General features: G+C 41.1%; 1 protein-coding gene across 1 annotated transcript in view; it reads right to left on the reverse strand.

The window, feature by feature from the left end:
• SLC16A7 (solute carrier family 16 member 7) overlaps positions 1 to 19,690 on the reverse strand; it is a 194,113-nt gene extending 174,423 nt beyond the window's left edge. The window contains exon 1 of the mRNA XM_018047998.1: positions 19,512 to 19,690. The gene's annotated coding sequence lies outside the window, so the exon portion shown is untranslated. The remainder of the gene's footprint in view (positions 1 to 19,511) is intronic.

Consider the following 21,867-nt stretch of genomic DNA (forward strand, 5'->3'; position numbering starts at 1 on the left):
CTGTCTTTCCCTTTCTGACTTACTTCGCTTTGTATAAAAGGCTCTAGGTTCGTCCACCTCATTAGAACCAACTCAAATGCATTCATTTTATAGCTGAGTAATATCCCATTGTGTATTAGCTGCATTACTGAGTACAACTATATTTTTAATTTCATTGGTCTCAATCATGCTAGAAAGTATGGAATGAGCTTATTTGGCAACACAACTAGCAAAAAAATACTAAGCATCTATATTTTTAAATCTATAATAACACAGAAATCTATATTGGTCAGCCATGTGGTTTAACAAACGTTTGAGTATGAGGTATAAAGAATAAAGCTTTAGAATATGATGAGAAAAATGATCTAGGGATGCTGAGTTGCCTGTTTAAGGAAATCTATGAAGTATAGCAGATAAGCATATAAATTGTATTGATAATTATACAACTTAGTGATATGGCCACAAGCTATAAATGCTATACAGCTGTAAAAGGAAAGATAATTTTGGGTTACAGACGTCAGGGAATGGTTCCAATATTTTTTTCTTAATATTTTTGCAATACACAGTAAATGTCTTTGCCTCCCACCAAAAAAAAAAAAAAAAGAAAAACACATAAAACCCACACAATTACATAAAATGTGGTCAGTCAGTTAACAATAGTAAAATAAAGCTATAGTTTAGTAATTAAGAAGTTTTATCAAAGGAGTTCAAAATTTTAGAATGCCTCTATGTATAATGTGGCAATTCATATAAATAAGAGGACAAAATGTCAGTAAAATAAATGTTTTCCTAATGATTAAAAACTTCAATGTTTAGGAAATCAAAGTTAGTCTATGAATAATAAACAAAATAACCATAATGACCTCACATGAGATGTGTTCATTTAGTTCTCTAATAATGGAAGTTATATTTACAATATTTTGAGTAGATTAGGCCAGACCACAGGTCTCAAAAATTAACTCCCCACATCATTTTGCTTTTATTATGATTATATCAACATAAAAATTTTAGTAATCCATATGACCCTGATGTTTTGAATTTTATTATGGAAAGAGACAGTGGCTACCTACTTTGTTATGCATTGCAAAATACCTTAGAATATATCACATGTTTGAACTATGGAAATGAAATCCAAATTCAGTTACTCTTCAGGCACATGTCAGACTTTATAAATAATATTTTCAAAATTCTATTTTGTTTAATTAAACACAGAGGTTTTTCCTCCAGGCACTGTTTCCTCAGTGGTGCTCCATCAAGTGAAATTCTTTTCAAAAACGGCATCTATAATCAAGTTTGGAAAATTCTGAACTTAGGCATTACCCAAACAGACTGTAATTTGGACTAAAATTTGTCCAAAGCCAAGTGGTGTTTTATGAGTACATTAATAATGATGAATGACGACTTCCCTGGTGGAGTGGTGGGTAATAATCTACCTGCCAATGCAGGGGACATGAGTCTGGGAAGATTCCACATGCTGAGCATAAATGTATATATATATAAATGCCATATATAACATAAATGCCAGGAGCATAAATGTCTTCATGTTGCTTAGGACACTACCCGTTCAGCAACATGCCAAAGATGGATTTCTGGAGTAACGGCAACAGCATCCATGACACTATGAGAACTGGAACAGTCACCAAAGATACAAATGCCTGGTCACTTTGCTGGTATTATTACTATTGGCACAACTGTGTGACTACATGGTGTACTAGTTTCACAAAGGCAATAAATGCAGCATCTGAATGTCTGCCAATCTTGGCACACACTTCTCTCCACATACCCATTTTCAATCCTATCAGGAAACTACTCCTACAAGAAAATGTGAAAAAAAAGAAAAAGGTAAAAAGTCAGTGTCAAGTGAAGGAAAATAAAAGTTTTTAGCAGTGGTCACTAATATACTGGAAACAAAAATCAAGCTGTAAAATTAAAACAATTATGAGTTATATGTGTTTTTATTTTCAGATTTCTAGGAATTTGAGAGAATTCCCAGGAATGTATAAAGGGGATGTCTGCATAGGCAAATAATACACACATTTTTTTTTAAACAAACTTCGATTCTCTGTTGAAATAAAGTTAAAAAGTGAGCCTAGAGATTATCATACTAAGTGAAGTAAGAGAAAGACAAATACATGATATCACTTATATGTGGAATCTTAAAAAGTTATACAAATGAACCTACAAACAAAAACAGACTTACATACATAGAAAATAAATTTATGATTACCAAAGGAGAAAGGGGGGGTTAATTATGAGTTTGAGATTAATAAATATACACTACTATATATAAAAAAGATAAACAACAAGGACCTACTGTACAGCACAGGGAACTATATTTAATATGTTGTAATAACCTATAATAGAAAGAATCTGACAAAGAATCTATATATATACATATACATGTATGTATACATATATATACATATAAAACAATCACTTTGCTATATAGCTGAAACTAACAATACTGTAAGTCAACTATACTTCAATTTAAAAATATCATGGCACTTCAACTACCTTTTATTATCCTGATGCCTTTTAATAACATAAAGAACATATCAGAACCACTTTCTTTGCTATCATTAATTACTTGATTACAAAAGATGGATGGTCCATTTCAGGAATCAAAACACCCCTTGTAGAAAGTTTTCTCACCCCAATACATTATTTGGGGATATCATATTTGTTTTCAGAATTAATTGATACTCCTTAATAGGATTATTGATCATAATCCTATACGTTTTCAACTTGAATCTGTGTGTGTGTGTTCTCAGTCTCTCAGTTGTGGCCAACTCTTTTGACTCCAAGGATGATAGCCAACCAGGCTCCGCCGCCCATGAAATTTTCCAGGCAGGAATAGTGGAGTGGGCTACCATTTCCTAGTCCAGAGGGCCTTCTGACCCAGGGAAGGAACCTGCATCTCCTGTGTCTCCTGCATCTCCTACACTGGCAGGCAGATTCTTTGCCACTGTGCCACCCAGGAGGTCCCTAGACTATTCATACAAGTGTTCCGTTAACAAGGGAGCATTTCCTTTTTTCCCCATCAACTCTGTGCTAAAAAATACTATTCAGTAGGTGGTATGTATATGTGCTTAGTTGCTCAATTTCTATCCGACTCTTTGCGACCCCATCGACTGTAGCTTGCCAGGCTCCTCTGTCCATAGGGATTCTCCAGTCTAGAATACTGGAGTGGGTTTCAGGGCCCTCCTCCAGGGGAACGTCCTAACCCAGGGACCGAACCCAGGTCTCCTGCATTGCAGGCGGATTCTTTACTGTCTGAACCAGCAGGAAAGTCCTAAGTACATGGTAATAATACCTTATAATTTTCCCAGCCTTTCTTGATTGGATATCTTTTGTGGGTCAAGGAAGGGACATTTAAATTGCAATGCACAAATTATATTCTATTGTCAATGGCAAAGAAAAGTCCCATTCACATTGTGTGTAAGTGGATAAACAAGACATAGCATTCAATTCAACTGTCTCACATTTTAAAACATGTAGTACCTCAATTATGTATTTTGAAGTTGTTCTTCTATGAAAGAAATATATTTTAAAACAATGATGATGGAATTTCATTACAGCACCATCTTCAACATGCTACAGTTGAATGCTCCTGTTCCTATAACAAGGCTATGTAAAGAGCTAAATTGCTTATAGTGGGAAACTTCCTAAGCCTTTTTGAAATGGACTCTGTATAAGATGAATTCTTGCAATGAATTTCAAGTATAATGAAGTTATGGTACTTAAATGAACCAATTATTACTAAGATTTTTTTTTTAATGTGACTTGAATAGTTTTTCTTATTAAGGTATAATTGGAACTGAATGTACCTATTTTAAAAAGCATAATCAAGTACTCAAAAAAAAAAGGTTAGAACAATATTCAGATCCCAATTTATTTAAACATAGCCTTAATTAAATAGTGTTATCCACGTCTACTCAATTTCTTGGTACTAGCATCCATCCCAACATGCACAGTTCACAGAGCTGACATTTTTGAAAGAAGGATTATTCATGCGTGCTACGGTCTGAATGCTTGTGGCCCTCCGAACTCATGATCAAATTTTATGCCCAATGTGATCATTTCAGGAGGTAGGGCCTTTGTGAGGTGGTTAGGTCATGAGGATGGAACCCTCATAAATGGAATTAGTACTCTGATATATACCCTCACAGGGCTTCGCAGGTGGCACTAGTGGTAAAGAACCCACCTGCAGGAGACATAAGGGAAGCAGGTTCAATCCCTGGAAGATCTCCTGGAGGAAGGCACAGCAACCCACTCCAGTATTCTTGCCTGGAGAATCACATGGACAGAGGAGCCTGGAGGGCCACCGTCCATGGAGTTGCAAAGAGCTGGACATGACTGAAGCCTCTTAGTACACAGATACAGACCTCACAGGGCTCCAGAATTCCTTCCACAGTGCCAGGACACAACTGAAAGTCTGAAACCCAGAAGCAGACCCTCACCCAACCACACTGGCACCCTGATCTCTGACTTCCAGCTTCTAGAACCCTGAGAAATAAATGCGCTGTTTATAAGCTACCCAGTCTATGATATTTTGTCACAACAACCCGAATGGACCAAGACAATATGGAAGAGAGACAAAATACAATTTTGCCAACATTTCTCTTGTCCTCTTAATTTTTGGTTTGTTTTGTGTGAAAGACTTACAGGTGTGATTTTCATATTTAAAAGCAGGACTCTTTTAAAAAAGCAGCACATTCAAGAAGGACAGAATTCTAAGTGTTTCTCTATTACCTCCCCCACAATTTCCCTTTTCTATAAAATGTGTGTGCAGAGAGGGAGGAGTCTATTTCTACTTCTACCTGGGACGATTACATGGAACAGAGGGGGAAATACGGATTTTGGAAATAGAGCTTTGTGGATTTTGGAAATAGAGCTAACCCACCTGACACATCAGATGCTTCATTTCTTCCTAAATTAGTGAAAACGATACAGGATACCCATGTAACAGGGCTGTTGATGTTGTCAGATAATGACTTTCTGGATTATATGAGGTGATATATGTAAGCCCCTGCAGCTGTATCTCTGAATATGTGTCTTCTCTTTTTTCTTTTCAAATTCCAAAAATCTAAGTATGTAAATCATTTGAATGCCAAGAGAAGACCAAAAAATTACATCTTTCAATTAAGATTTTATAGACCACAACTCAGTATCTCACTGTATAGCTGAGGAGATGTTAGTAGTACCGCTTTAAGACAAAAACTAGTAAAACAAGATGTTTAATAAAATGTGAAATAATTTAAAATAGTGCTGTGACCCCACGGACTGTAGCCCGCCAGGCTCCTCTGTCCACGGGATTTCCCAGGCAAGAATACTGGAGTGGGTTGCCATTTTCTTCTCCAGGGGATCTTCCCAACCCTGGGATCGAAACTGTGTCTCCTCTGTCTCCTTCATTAGCAAGCAGATTCTTTATTGTAGAGCCACTGGAGAAGCCTGATTTAAAACTGATTAGATCCAACTAGTCCATTCTAAAGGAAATCAGCCCTGGGTGTTCTTTGGAAGAAATGATGCTAAAGCTGAAACTCCAGTACTTTGGCTACCTCGTGAAGAGTTGACTCATTGGAAAAGACTCTGATGCTGGGAGGGATTGGGGGCAGGAGGAAAAGGGGACAACAGACGATGAGATGGCTGGATGGCATCACCAACCTGATGGACGTGAGTTTGAGTGAACTCCAGGAGATGGTGATGGACAGGGAGGCCTGGTGTGCTGCAATTCATGGGGTCGCAAAGAGTCGGACACGACTGAGTGACGAACTGAACTGAACTGATATCCTGAAAAAGTTGGAGGGAACATTTACTCTTAAATGAAAGTTACAGATCAAATATGCATATTAATTTTGATCATTGATACTGAAGTATCCCAATGAACAGTAATAATTAGGTTTCTAAGCATTTAGAATGAGATTTTTTAATTGGTAATACAGCTATATAAGTGTATACAGCCTTTTTTGAAATGGTTGAAAACAAATGTAGATAATGGGCCCACAAAGGGTAATAGATTAATAAAACTGTTATTGGTAAAAATAAATTTAAAACAATAAATTTTGCATGCTTCCTCATTGAAGTGTTTTTTTCTTTAAATTGCCACATTACTAAGAAAATTAACAATAAAAAAAGGGAAACAATTTTTAGATGAGCTTGAGATCTGACATTACTAAATCCTCCAGCAGTAAGCCAAGCTGTGTGTAATTAATGTTCTCCCCAGGGCACAGTGGCCAGATGACTCTCCAGAGAGATGCTAATATGGTCCATGGGGGATGGGCTTACATTGTCTTATATCCCCTGAGGTTTCTTTTGAATTGTTCACCTTTTCCTATCTACTTATTATGCTGTCATATCTATAGTGATAATGCAAATATTCCTGCAGTATCTGCCACTTTTTAAGTTCAGAAAAAGAAACTGGTACACTGATTGTTTTTCTTCTGAAAGAGGCCATGCTGCTAAGTCGCTTCAGTCGTGTCTGACACTGTGCGACCCCATAGATGGCAGCCCACCAGGCTCCACTGTCCCTGGGATTCTCCAGGCAAGGACACTGGAGTGGGGTGCCATTTCCTTCTCCAATGCATGAAAGTGAAAAGTGAAAGTGAAGTCGCTCAGTCGTTTCCGACTCTTCACGACCCCATGGACTGCAGCCCACCAGGCTCCTCCATCCATGGGATTTTCCAGGCAAGAGTACTGGAGTGGGGTCCCACTGCCTTCTCCGTGAAAGAGGCCATAGCTCTAGGAAAACACATTTAGGCATTTTATTGCTACATTGAAGACGCCAGACAATAAATACCTGGAATTCATATGGTCCTAGAAAGGGGCACTACAGAAAAAGGAAGACATTACAAGTAACTGAATCTTAAGAGGCAGAGTTAAGAGCTATGGACCTCATTTTACTTAGACTATTCATTTCTCAGCTCTAAAACGTTCCCACTTCTTTTACTGAAGCTTTCTTTGATCACTCCATTACATAGCAAAGTCTCTTTCTGGAATCCTAGAGCAGGAGTCAACAAATACTTTTCTCTAAACTGAAAGATTTTTCTCTAAACTGAAGGATATTTTTCTCTAAACTGAAAATTTAATCACAACTATTGAACTCAATCTGCAGCAGGCAATCTGCCACAGAAAACACAGAAACAAATGGGTGTGACTATATTCCAGAAAAAAAAACTTTTTATTTATATAAACAGGAAGGAGGCCAGATGCGGCTCAAGGATTATTTATACTTGGTTAACCAATGTTGTAGAAAATCACTGCTCTATCATTTTGACACTCAGTCCTACTTGATTGTTCCTGTAACTCCCCACACAGAGAATGTGTCTGAAATTAGTCTCCTTGGGGAGATCAGGAAAAATGACTTAGACATAATCTTTTCGAGTCTTTATGCAGATTATTTCATGGAGCAATGCTCAATTATTTACTGATTTAAATTGATTTAACATATGCAAACAAGATCTACTTGCTATTAGCAGCCTGCACCGAAACATCTACTGAGACATTGACCTTTGGAGTTCTCTAATGGGCAAACTCATCTTGCTGAGTCTTTATTCTACCTGCGTATGTCTTACTTGGTAATAATGAAGAATAGAAATTCTATTTTTAAAAGATCAGACACATAGGAAGCACTTAAATGTTTCTTTAAAAAAAGTACAACAATAGCTATATTGACATAGGTTTGTATCTTAGTATGACCAAACATCTCTAAATCATGATAGCATAATTGCTATTGCTTTTCCCTTTGCCACAGTCTTTAAATGTGTTTATATGTGCTACTACTTCTAAGCGGAAAGTCAGGAATTTCCATCTTAAAACTCCTTTGGGATATATTCCCAGTTGATGTTACTAATTTTGTGTCTATGTGAAAAATTCAGCACTTAAATATTTTTGCATCATCAATATCAATGTTGAATTGTCTTGCAGTATGTGTTTTGCCAGAGAACGCACTGGTCATAGCAAACACCCTCTTCCAACAACACAAGAGAAGACTCTACACATGGACATCACCAGATGGTCAACACCGAAATCAGACTGATTATATTCTTTGCAGCCAAAGATGGAGAAGCTCTATACAGTCAACAAAAACAAGATCGGGAGCTGACTGTGGTTCAGATCATGAACTCCTTATAACCAAGTTCAGACTTAAATTGAAGAAAGTAGGGAAAACCACTAGACCATTCAGGTATGACCTAAATCAAATCCTTTATGATTATACAGTGGAAGTGAGAAATAGATTTAAGGGCCTAGATCTGATAGACAGAGTGTCTGATGAACTATGGACTGAGGTTCGTGACATTGTACAGGAGACAGGGATCAAGACCATCCCCATGGAAAAGAAATGCAAAAGAACAAAATGGCTGTCTGAGGAGGCCTTACAAACAGCTGTGAAAAGAAGAGAAGCAAAAAGCAAAGAAGGAAAGATATAAGCATCTGAATGCAGAGTTGCAAAGAATAGCAAGGAGAGAAAAGAAAGCCTTCCTCAGCCATCAGTGCAAAGAAATAGAGGAAAACAACAGAATGGGAAAGACTAGCGATCTCTTCAAGAAAATTAGAGATACCAAGGGAAGATTTCATGCAAAGATGGGCTCGAGGACAGAAATGGTATGGACCTAACAGAAGCGGAAGATATTAAGAAGAGGTGGCAAGAATACACAGAAGAACTGTACAAAAAAGATCTTCACAACCCAGATAATCACAATGGTGTGATCACTCACACACAGCCAGACATCCTGGAATATGAAGTCAAATGGGCCTTAGAAAGCATCACTATGAACAAAGCTAGTGGAGGTGATGAAATCCCAGGGGAGCTATTTCAAATCCTGAAAGACGATGCTGTGAAAGTGCTACACTCAATATGCCAGCAAATTTGGAAAACTCAGCAGTGGCCACAGGACTGGAAAAGGTCAATGTTTGTTCCAATCCCAAAGAAAGGCAATGCCAAAGAATGCTCAATCTACCACACAATTGCACTCATTTCACACGCTAGTAAACTAATCTTCAAAATTCTCCAAGCCAGGCTTCAGCAATACCTGAACCGTGAACTTCCAGATGTTCAAGCTGGTTTTAGAATTGGCAGAGAAACCAGAGATCAAATTGCCAACATCCACTGGATCATCGAAAAAGCAAGAGAGTTCCAAAAAAACATCTATTTCTGCTTTAATGACTTTGTCAAAGCCTTTGACTGTGTGGATCACAATAAACCATGGAAAATTCAAGAGATAGGAATACCAGACCACCTGACCTGCCTCTTGAGAAACCTATATGCAAGTCAGGAAGCAACAGAACTGGACATGGAATAACAGACTGGTTCCAAATAGAAAAAAGAGTACATCAAAGCTATATATTGTCACGCTGCTTATTTAACTTCTATGCAGAGTACCTCATGAGAAACGCTGGACTGGAAGAAGCACAAGCTGGAATCATGATTACCGGGATAAACATCGATAACCTCAGATATGCAGATGACACCACCCTTATGGCAGAAAGTGAAGAGGAACTAAAGAGCCTCTTGTTTTTTTTTTTTTTACATTTGTTAGTGTTAATTTTATTTTATTTATTTATATTTTAATTTTTATTTTTACTTTATTTTACTTTACAATACTGTATTGGTTTTGCCGTACATTGACATGGACTCAGAGGGAGAGGGAGAGGGTGGGATGAATTGGGAGAATGGCATTAAAGAGCCTCTTGATGAAAGTGAAAGAGGAGAGTGAAAAAGTTGGCCTAAAGCTCAACATTCAGAAAACTAAGATCATGGCATCTGGTCCCATCACTTCATGGCAAACAGATGGGGAAACAGTGAAAACAGTATCAGGCTTTATTTTGGTGGGCTCCAAAATCACTGCAGATGGTGACTGCAGCCAGGAAATTAAAAGACATTTACTCCTTGGAAGGAAAGTTATTACCAACCTAGATAGCATATTGAAAAGCAGAGACATTACTTTGCCAACAAAGGTCCCACTACTCAAGGCTATGGTTTTTCCAGTGGTCATGTATGGATGTGAGAGTTGGACTGTGAAGAAAGCTGAGGGCCAAAAAATTGATGCTTTTGAACTGTGGTGTTGGAGAAGACTCTTGAGAGTCCCTTGGACTGCAAGGAGATCCAACCAGTCCATTCTGAAGGAGATCAGCCCTGGGATTTCTTTGGAGGGAATGATGCTGAAGCTGAAACTCCAGTACTTTGGCCACCTCATGCGAAGAGTTGACTCATCAGAAAAGACTGTGATGCTGGGAGAGATTGGGGGCAGGAGGAGAAGGGGACGACGGAGGATGAGATGGCTGGATGGCATCATCGACTCGATGGACATGAATTTAAGTAAACTCCAGGAGTTGGTGATGGACAGGGAGGCCTGGCGTGCTGCGATTCATGGTGTCACAAAGAGTCGGACACAACTGAGCAACTGAACTGAAATGAACTGATGTGTCAAAACCCAGAGTTTTGTCTATATGGGAAATACCCAAATTACTATAAAGTCAATGAGTTGTTGTTGTTTGAATTTCCTACTTGGATCAGGCCGTGAAAATAATATAATTCATAAATAACTGCACTGAAGAGGATTTTTCAAGAATAAAGAGACTCTGCCTCAAAATGCACCAAAAATATTAGTAGAGATAAAAGAATAATAATTGTGATTACCACTTATGTTACCTGCATTATTTAGTTACTCTCCAGCAGCAATCCTGTGATATAGGCTTGTTTCCATTTTTTAAAAATGAGGCAACTGAGGCTCTGAAGGTTTACATAGGTTGATTTTGGTTAAACAGCTGAGTTGTGGCTAAATCAAAATTCCACCAAGGTCTATCTATCTATCCACAAAGACTGATCCAACCTGTGACACAGTGATGGAGAAAAAAAGGAAAGAGAAAAGAGAGACCCACAGGATAAGACAGACTAGAGTGAACACGACACTGGAGCTCTACACAAAGCTGATGGAAAGACATACATTGCTTTAACTTGCTTTGAAAATAGGTTCCATTATTTGTGTGACTCAAGACTAAAAGGATCTTACTGTTTTATTCACAGCCATCTCTAACATCTAAAACGGTGTCTGGAGCACAGTGGAGGAATAAATAGTTGTTATTAAAGGATTACATTCTCTGGCTTGAAATATGTCAGAGGCTTTATTCTAAATCCCATTTCACAGCAGATGTGACATGTACATATCCATGAGAATTCTCCAGACGCCCCTCTGTTCATGCATCCACCGCTGCCTGCAGCCTGGCGTATCCACAGGAGGCCTGCCACCCTATGCACACTTACCCACCCCCCATCATCTTGCTACCTGTGCTAAAGGGATCGAATCCTGGAATTAGTGTTTATTCAGCCCCTAATGGCTCCCCAGCCTCCCTGAGTCCACAAGTGATAAGTGGTCATTATTTTCTCAAAGCCTTTTTGTTTGGTTCCAGATATTTCCTTTAAAAAGTAAGGAAGTCTTATTCTTCCAACTCTGTTTTAACAGATCAAGTTCCATTATCCTTGACTAGTCTTTTTTTTTTTTTTAACATTTCCCAAACTTTCTTCCTCTAGAATGTCTTAAAATCCAGTGCAGAATTGCATATTTTAAAATACTAATATTAAGAAGGTACATTGTGGTTAATAGATTCAGGACCAGATCCCTCCACTGACAAGATGTACAACCTTGGGCAAGATACTTAACCTCTGGCCCTAATTCCCTTAGCTGTAAAATAAGGGTCATAATAATGTTTTCTCATAAGGCTTGGAGGATTAAATTAGTCAAAAATGTGTAAGATGAATATGTAAAATGATGCCTGGCATGTAGAAGACCTGGATAAAGGCAAGCTATTTTTACTCAAAGTAATCTCTATAGCTCTATGTAAAAGCTACATCTTTGGTCTCTAAATTCACTTATTACACACACACACACACACACACACACACACACAAACACACAGCATGTTAGGTTCTTTACCTCTCATGGCATTAATTTGCAAAGACAAATAATTTTACTGAGGGGCTAATTTCTAATTGTAAACAAAAGTTAAAATGAGTTTTCTTCTTTCTTCCCTTTCAGTGTTTATTCATGTATTCATTCATTATGCTCAGCGTAATGGGTCACAGAAAGAAAATGTTCAGCTCTGAGGTAACAGTGGGTCCTTCCAAAGGCAGATCTCTCTAAATGCCTTTATTTCCCACCTTCTAATTTCATCTGAATAAAGATGACACCGATGGCCAGTGGGATCATGAGCAAGTGATCAAACATTTCTATTCATAAACAACCATTTTCATCCTTCAACTGTTCTGTAGATAAACGGACTTTCCTAAACTTGAATGCTTCCAGAAACATAGCGGCCCTAAAAACAAGTTTAACCAGGTCACATAAAGAAGAGATAGAAAAGTGAATATGTTACCTTCATAGAGAAAACATAAGACACGTCAGCACAAATGTACAGGCTGTCAGTCAACCCAGAAAAAGATTTATTTTGTGTGGCTCCAGAAAGCTAAGGATAAGGACCTTTGGTAGAAGTAAGAAGGATGCAGTCACAACTGGAACTGCCTTTAAAAGAACAGGCTGCCTGAGTACACATTCGTTGTTGTTCAGAGGCTAAGCCGTGTCTGACTCTTTCTGACCCCATGGACTGCAGCATGCCAGGCTCATCTGTCCTCTGCTGTCCCCTGGAGTTTGCAATATACATACTGAAATCTTAAAAAAGCTTCTTGTACCTATCCAGAGGCTTCAGAGAAAATTTGAATGTGGTGTTTACACCCAGCTTTGAAGGTTGAAGCTTGACATGGAAACAGCAGGAGGTTAGAGTATCTTAAGATGAAAGAACAGCATGGCCAAAAATGTGGAGGCAGGAAACCGAATGAAAATAAATGAGGCACAAGGGACAGTTCAGTTTGACCTGAGGATGGTGGCAGTCGGAGGTGAGCCTAGAAAAGATTTTTGGAAATACAGAGATTGAAATGTTGGTCCTCAGACCTAGGTAATGGGAGTCACAAAGTGTTACTAACATATAGGAAAGGGAGGTGTATTTCAGTGCGAGTATCTGGAGGCACGTACAGAATTAACTAGTACAGTGGGAAACTATTAGTAAGGAGATCAGCTAAGAGACTAGGTTGTGAGTCTAAGTACTATGTCAAAAGTGCCTGGACTCCGGCAGCATCAGAAAAGAGGACACTGATGAAAGAAATATTTTGAATGTCTTAGCAACTGACTGTAAAATTCAAGGCTAGGGAAGGGGGTGGGGGGCTTGAGAGTCTCATTCTAGATTAGAATACTAACACCAATAAAAGAAACAGAGCCAACAGAAGGAAAGAAGAGTGTTCAGAAGGGTGTTGGCGGTGTCAGCAGCACAGAAGAGGGGAGCTGTCCAGCAGGCATTTGGAAAGTTCTGGCCACAGCTATGTGAAGGTCAGGGTTGAAGATAATGGCTTGAGTGTTACTCCTACTGAGGTCAAAGCACAGTCCAAGAGAGGACAAGCTTTGTCAATGGATCAAATTTAGACAAGAGAAGAATTCAAAACAGAAACTGAGGAATACATACTTGAGTGAGTAGGTGAAAGTGCAAGTCGCTCAATCACGTCTGATTCTTTGAGCCCATCAGGCTCCTCTGTCCGTGGAATTCTCCAGGCAAGAAAATTGAAGTAGGTATCCATTCCCTTCTCCAGGGGATTTTCCTGACCCAGAGATTGAATTCAGCTCTCCTGCATTTTATCATCTGAGCCACAAGGGAAGCCCAAGAATAGTGGAGTGAGTAGCCTATCTCTTCTCCACGGGGTCTTCCCAATCCAAGAATTGAACCGGGGGTTGTCTCCTGCATTGCAGGCAGATTCTTTACCAGCTGAGCTATGCAATGAAAGGAAAGTCAAAGAGGAAGCCACTAGCGAGCAATCAGAGAAGTAGGAGAAGCACAAAGAGCACGTAGAAATCAAGAGAGGAGTTTAAGAAGCAGCAGGTGCCAACATTGCCAAAGGCTGTGGATAGTGTGAAGTCAGTGAAGATTTAGAGCCTCAGAGGTCAGTTATAACCTGATTATAAAATGTTAATACTTAATATATCTTTCAAGGAAGAACTCACTCTTTTTATCCTTTGAAGAAAACACAAAAGAATTTCTTATTGGAAGATAGACCGATTTCAAAGATAATTTCCTTAAACATTTTCAATTTGATTTTACAGGCCAGTAATTTTCAATCACATATAGTACCTTTCTTCCAAAAAGTGTATTCAATGTCAGGGGACACTTTTGGTAATTATGACTAAGGGGAAACTATCAGCATATGGGGGACAGGGGTCACAGACACTAAGTGTCCTGCAATAAAAGCAGCGTTCCTATACCATGCAAAAGAGCCCTGCCCAAAATGCCAACACTGTTACCTGTCAAGAAACACTGTTTATCACTGAATGTTGTGGTAGTGGTGGTTTAGTCGCTTAGTTGTGTCTGACTGTTTGCAACACCATAGAGTGGAGCCTGCCAGGCTCCTCTGTCCAGGGGATTCTCCAGGCAAGAATACTGGAGTGGGTTGCCATTTCCTTCCCCAGGGTATCTTCCCAACCCAGCAATAAAACTGGGTCTCTTGCCTTACAGGCAGATTCTTTACCAACTGAGCTACAAGGGAAGCCCATCACTGAATGTACCTTTTGTATATTTGAGAAAAACTGACAGAACTTCAGCTTCTGACATTTTAGAGAATCAATTTCAAACACAGGCAAATATTATTAATCAGTTCATCCCTTAGAAACTTCTGAAGCGAATGCATGCCTTTTTGGTTTTACCGTTTATTCACGTCTAATCTAGTTCCCAAAGAAATAGGTCTTTAAATAAATTACTTAGTAGAGCAGCTTCTTATAATTTATAACTCTTCTATACATTAGCTCTAATCAGAAACTGTGTAGGAGTGTGGATGATTAATAATACTACATGTCATTGTGCTATTAGGTATGAAACAGCCAACGTTTAATGTAAACACTTTTTAAAAAATACCAGTATTTTGTACAGACCTTTACTTATCTAAACAAATATTTCTCTGTGTTACCATTCATACTAGATACTTTCATTGAAATTTTTAATTTTTTTAATTAAATTCCATGTTTTAATTCCAAACATGACCAAAAATTAATCAGCAGTTCAGATAACTAAACCAAATTATTGTTGTTGTTTAGTTGCTAAGTCGTATCTGACTCTTTGGCAAATCCATGGTCTGTAGCCCCCCAGGCTCCTCTGTCTATGGGATTTCCCAGGCAAGAACACCGGAGTGGGTTGCCATTTCTTTCTCCAGGGCATCCCGCCAACCTAGGGAATGAAGCCGCATCTCCTGCATTGGCAGACGGAGTCTTTACCACTTTACCACTGAGCCACCAGGGAAGCCCTACTAAACCCCATAGCAAGTCATTTTCTTGTGGGGCTATCTTACCTGTGCATAACTTTTAACAAAAATATCTTTACACCAGCATCTTGTAGTTGTTACCCAAATGCCTTGTAAAATTTTCATGAACTTATCTAGGATTTCAATAAAGGTTAATAAAAACAAGTGAATCTTCCACGTAGGTAGATTAGGACCCTGTAGTCACCATTTCAGGGACCTATTGAGAAAATAAAGCTTTCTCTGTAAGTTTTTAAAAGAAAGTTCTATTACAGAGATTTAGTGTTTGCAGTTGTTTCTCAACACATTTCCTACATACTTTGATCCAAATAGTTTTGAGAAAGTCAACAATGATGACCTCTCAATGAGAGTTCATTCCAAGGTTTATTTTGCAATTCAGCACTATCATGCCATCTCCTGAGAAACTTTGCTTTTCAAAGGCTTCCCAAAAATCTGTTAAGAAGAATAAGCTAGTGAACCTTATAAAAACCTATTAGTCTTAAGGCCAGATATTTAATACCTGACACTAGCTACCATGTATTTTTTTAAATAAAACATTTATTTACTTGGCTGGCATGTGGGATCTGGTTCCCTGATCAGGGATGGAACCCAGACCCCTGCGTTGGAAGTACAGAGTCTTAGCCACTGGACCACCAGGGAAGTCCCTGCACCTTTTAAAACAAGAGTTAATGCAAATATGAAAGATTTGGATTTTTTACATTTATTTTTTATTGGAGGATAACTGCTTTACAATATTGTGGGGGGGGCTTCATCAGAGACCATATACTGAGTTATTTCTATGCTTGTGCTCACACAGTATAAGTAACAAAGGATCCTCAACTATCCTGCCCCCAGGACAGAGTTCCAGGAGGAATTCCCTGTCAGACTGAGAGTTGTAGGCAAGAAAGGATGCTCACTCTTCCTTTATTTCTCCCTCCCTCCTTGCTTCATTTTTTTCTATAATCAGTTGTTTAGGACTATCACCTGCCAGGCACTGCACGAGGAAGGAAGAACACGACAGACGAAGTCCCTGCCCTCAATCAGCTTCATGCAGCAGAAGCCATACTACTCAGTGGTTAAAGTCAGACAGCCTACCTGGGGGCACACCCCCACTCAGCCGCTTGCTAGCTGTGCACTTTGAGTCAGTTTCTTAACTCTGCACCTCTTCTGTAAATGTGAGTATCGATAGATCCTCCTCTTAGGATTGTTACAGTGATAAAAGGAGTTAACAGACAGTGCCCAGAACATGGTGAGCATTACAGAGAAAATGTTATAGTGACTATACTCTTGGGCTTCTCAGGGTGAGGGGATTAGTCTGTCCAACGTGCAGAAAAAACTTGCTGCTCAATCTCTTAAAATAAAAAAAGAAAGAAAAGAAAGAAATCCATTAGCAAAGACATTCTTCAGGGAAGGGATGTCCTGCCTTCATAACAACAGAAAATCCTCTGTTACTTGTTTATACGGGGCCAACGGGCAAATGGATGGGGCTGGACACACAGGTTTCTGAAGCAAGGTGCCCTACTCAAATGTGCCTCTTGGCACATCTTACATTTCTTAAAACTGCTACATCCTTTTACATTCCTTGAGAAACATGCTTCTTCCATTGAGAAGGAAACAAACAGCAAAGAGGACAGAAAGAAGATCAGCCCAGATGACTAGATGTTTTTGTTATTATTTTTGAGAGCAGAATTCCAACCTTATTTATCTTTGTAACGGCAGTGCAGTGTCTGGAGTGATTTTAGGGTTTCAAAAATAGCTACTTTATTTTTGTCAAAATATATTTTTATATATTTTACTTTTGGCAGCACTGGGTCTTTGGTGCTCTCTGTAGTTGCCAGGAGCAGGCGCTACTCTTCAGTGTGGTGTTCAGGCTTCTCATTGCAGTGGGTTCTCTTGTTGAGGAGCAGGGGCTCTAGGTCAAGTGGGCTTCAGTAGTCGCAGCACATGGGCTCAACAGTTGTGGTGCACAGACTCAGTGCCCTGAGGTATATGGGATCTTCCCAGACCAGGGATCAAATCTGTGTCCCCTGTATTGGAAGGCGGATTCTTTATCACTGGACCACCTTGGCTAGTTTATTTTTCAGCTGTTTTCAGTACACTTTATTCCTCACAATAGCACTTCAGGGTAGATACCACTAATTTCATTGTATGAGTAAGAAAAACTAAGGATAAGATTGTTGAATAATTACTTAGTCTTACAAAAGTGAAGAAGTGAGCTTGAAATCCAGGTCTAACTCTAAAGTTAATCACCTTTTTCCATGTGAATGTCTCAAAAAAAAAAGTTTGATAAATGAATACAAAATGAAAAGCAATCGCAGGAGACTTCTTTTACTTCTGATCCATGACCAAGAATATAACTCTCCATAAAGTATATTACTTTAAGTTTCTTTGCCCTTTTTCCCTTCAGGAGGGCTCAAGGCCAAAAATATCAGCTAAATATTATAAAAGACTAAATGCACGTCTACAAATAAGCTGAACATTTATAGCAAGGGGCACTACTTTGTTCGTTCACTCACCATTATTGAAACAGCCAAAGGGGAGGGGAGTACGTAATTGCAAACTGCTGATGTGAATTTTGCAAAAAAAAAAAAAAACTAATTTCTGACTTTATGAGTTGTTACACAACACACTGAGTTGCCTAAGTAATCTTTCCCTTTTACTGAGATCATTCGGTTGCCGGCTGACTTAGATTGCTTTAAACGCAATGTGCTCAGAAGCAGAGAGTGGGGCTAAGATTGCCTCACCAGGACCATGAAAGGGTCACCTCATTCAACCCTCATCAGTCTCTGCTGCCAGAACCCAGCTCTAATTTTTCAGCCAAGTTCCCCAAAAATGCACTTAGCACTTCAGATTCCAATGACACAGCACAGTCAAGCCAAGGGTCCGTTGAAAGTCTGCACTCTCCTGAGTTCCCAGTTCGGACTTACCATAACGCACTGGGTGCCAGGAAAGGGCATTTTGTGCTCACTGTTTCCTTCCGCCCACGCTTTGCCGCACCACCCTCATCACTGCTCGCGGTTTTACTCCGCTGCTATGCCCCTTAACAGACCCGAGAAAGAAGATACGACAGACTAGCTTTCCTGCTACTACCAGAGGTGCTTGTAGAGTAAACCGCACGCTTCCTCCCCTGCGTGTGTTGCGTGTGTAATTTTAACATCCCTGACGTAGATCACAAATTTCCCTCCTCAGCCCTACCAGGAAAGAGGCCTTGGTCACAATCCTCCCCCACCCCGCCCTGCCAAGACCAGTCTGCAATTTCGCGGAAGTTAGGGAGAAAAATGGGGTGGAAACAGTAGCCGCCCAAGCAGCATCCGCCCGAAAGGGGAGGCAGTTCACACGTGAGCCGCCTCACTAGCCTCCTCGCCACCTGGCTGGGCCTGGCACCCCCAGCGTGGCGCCACAGCTCTGCCAGGAAAAACAGCCGGGAGGCGCAGGCCCTCCTCCGCCCGCGTTAAGTAACGTTCCTTTTCTGTCCCCGGGTGTGTCTCTCCCTTACACACCTTTCTTTCCTTCTGCCTCGCCCCCGCCAGGCTACCTGGGACCCAAAATATAAAAAAACTCTTACCCCCACCCCGACCCCGGTATATCGTCCCTTCTTCCCAGCCTGTCTGAGTGCGACCATCTGCTTAAAGAGGCTCCCTATACACGCTCACCCCCACCCCCACTCCCGCCCAATACCCAGCTTCGCGGTCCCGGCCCACCAGGTGTGCTGGCGGGCACGGGCGAGATGCTGCGGAGAAGCGCCAGGTGGGAACCTGCCAGGGAAACTCAGACGTCCAAGAAAGGAGGCGGGGGCGGGGAGGGCGGGATACGGCGCCGGGAGAGTCTCGGTGCCAGGGCTCCGGGAGCGGGCACTGGAGGCCGGGAGCGCGCGCCGGCGCGGAGCACTCTCCGCGCTGGACCCCTCGGGACTCCCCTCCCCGACGCGCGCGCGCCCGGAACCCGCGCCCGACTGCGCCCCCGCAGGTCCCGCGTTGCAGTCCGCGCGCTTCGGTGACGCGAGCTCTCCGGCGGCCGCTCTGGGGATTTTTGTCTATATAAGGGCTCGCGGGCAAACTTGGCTTTGGCGCGCGTGTCACAGACTGGCCATTAGTTTCACACGCGCGTGCCGTTCCCCGGGCAGCTCGGGTGACAGACGCGCGCTCGCCTTCCTCTCCGCCAGCGTCCCCTCCTCCTCCTAGTCCTCGTTTCCTCCCGGGGTGTCACTTACTTGACCTGGTCTCCGGCCCTGGGTGGGCGCCGCAGCGGTCCGTCCGCCGCCAGTTCGCCTCGCTATCAAAGGGTGAATGGAATTATTTATTTATTTATGTCCCTGGACGAGTCCTCGCCCGCCGCCGGAGGTGGAGGAGGAGGCTGCGGGGAGGGGAGGCGCGGCGGCTGAGCACCCTAGTGGATGCCGAGGAGCGCGCGCCGCGACACCGGGGGAGGGACGGGGAGGGCTCGGGGAGGGGGAGGGCGAGGGCTCCGTGAGGGGGAAGGTGGCCGGGGAGGGCGGCGGCGATCCCCCCGGGCTTTGCGGGAACCCGCGGCCGCGGGTGGGCGCCGGCTGCAGCCCAGTGACTCCAAGCCGACTGAGCATGCTCCAGGCGACTGTCAAAGACACTCGATGGCTCGGAGCGCTGCACCGCAGATTTTACTTTTGACCCTGAGAGAAAGCCACAAGTCTGGTCGAACAGTTGTTCCACAACGGTTGGGACGTGCTTTACTCGAAGTACTTGGCACACAAACTAGAAGCCGGTGTGTGGTACCTTTGTGTAGGTACGCTGGGCATTAGGGCAACCAATAGGCAGGGAAAGCCGTACGAAAAGAGAACCTGGCCCAAGGCACGGAGACAGAACTCTGAGTCTCCTTGTGAGCTCGCAGTTAAAGTGTTGGGCCATTCTTCAACTGAAGTCTTTTGGGGGGCACAAGAAGAGGGATCACTGCAGTCATGCAGATTCGGTTCATCCACCCACTCACTCACTCTAAGGGAAAAATAAATTTTACCCCGAGGGCGGAGGAGTAGCACAAAAGGACTTGAAAATGTGAAAGAAGTGAGAGAAAGTCATTTGTAAATGATTTCGTTTTAGTTTCTCAAATTATATATATTTATTTATTGGCCACATGGGCTGTGGGGGTCTTAGTTCCCTCACGGACAGAACCATGCCCCCCGTGCAGTGGAAGCAGAAGTCTTAATCACTGGACAGATAGGGAAGTCCTTCAAATTATTTAATTCCTCAAAATAGGACTTAGTTATTTGCTACACACACGCTCTCGCTTACACTCACACTGCTAGGAATAATGGTAAAATCAGTCTTGGTTTGATTTCTTATACCTTTATTTCCTCCCCCTGTCTAGACATGTTTTGGGGGAAGTTGGAAAAAAGAAGTGCTGGAAATGAACATTTACATTGGCTTCCTCTAATATTTTTAAGGTTGAAGTATTACTTAAAGAAAAAGAAAGAATCTGGAAGGATAATCAGGGTCTTGGATTTGAGAAATCATTTTCCAGTTTTTCTATCAAATACTGACCCTCCCCCTTTCCTGCCCCCCCCAAAAATGAAAGATATAAAAATGTTGCATTCATCTTAGGTAAAAAATGTAACTTACTAGAAGCTTTTGTTTGTTCTAGAATTAAATCATTTCTAAACCGCCAAGATAATTTAATTGAAATAATTGCAGTTTTGAAGCCCAAGGGACAAAGAATCAAAATGATGTTATGGTAATAATTATAATAATTACTTATTTATTAAATGTTTATCACTCTCAGACACTGTTCTAGGTACTTACATGAATTATCCCAATTAATACAATAACACTATTAGATTTGTTGGCTGAAAAAAATACACCACATAGGAGTTGTGAGTTGTTTAATTTGAGGCAAAATGAGGTCTATAGCCTGGAAGCCAGTATTTCAGATAGCTCTGAGAAACAGCCCTCAAGAGCCAGGGTGAAGGTCGGTATTTATTTGGTGGAGGTGGGGTTACATGCAAACCAGCACATGTTTTTGCAGAAGGTTGCTGCTAGTCACTGAGGAGTAGAGGTCACCATGAAGGGTTTTAATTCTTTTCTAGATATGAGAAGATGTAAGAATCAGACTTGTAAAACCTTCTCCTGAAAAATATCTAACTATCTAAAGGCCTTTTCTGCCAGTTTTTTCCAGAGCACAGAGCGTCTCATTCCTGATCTCCGCTCCGAACTCCTTTAAGGGGGTGTTGAAGGTCAGCAGCTGCAGCAGCTCATGATTTAATCCTGTAGCAATAGATGGCAAGTGCCAATTTGTAGCTGGCAGATTATTCACATTTTACAAGTGGAAACTAAGTAGTTGGCTAAATTCACATTGCCTTGCTTCTACCACAGCTAGTCTGTAGGCTGGAATTTTACTTTCTGCTAATAGTTTATTACTATTACAAAATAGTAACAAAATCAACTTTTTATTGCTATTGGAAGATTTAGGTGAGATGATATATGTGAAGTTGATGGAAGATAATATAAGATGAGTTAATAACGTTATTGCTGCTGCTGCTGCTAAGTCACTTCAGTCGTGTTCGACTCTGTGCGACCCCATAGACGGCAGCCCACCAGGCT

This window comes from Capra hircus, chromosome 5 (assembly GCF_001704415.2).
Source record: "Capra hircus breed San Clemente chromosome 5, ASM170441v1, whole genome shotgun sequence".
Classification (NCBI taxonomy): domain Eukaryota; kingdom Metazoa; phylum Chordata; class Mammalia; order Artiodactyla; family Bovidae; genus Capra; species Capra hircus.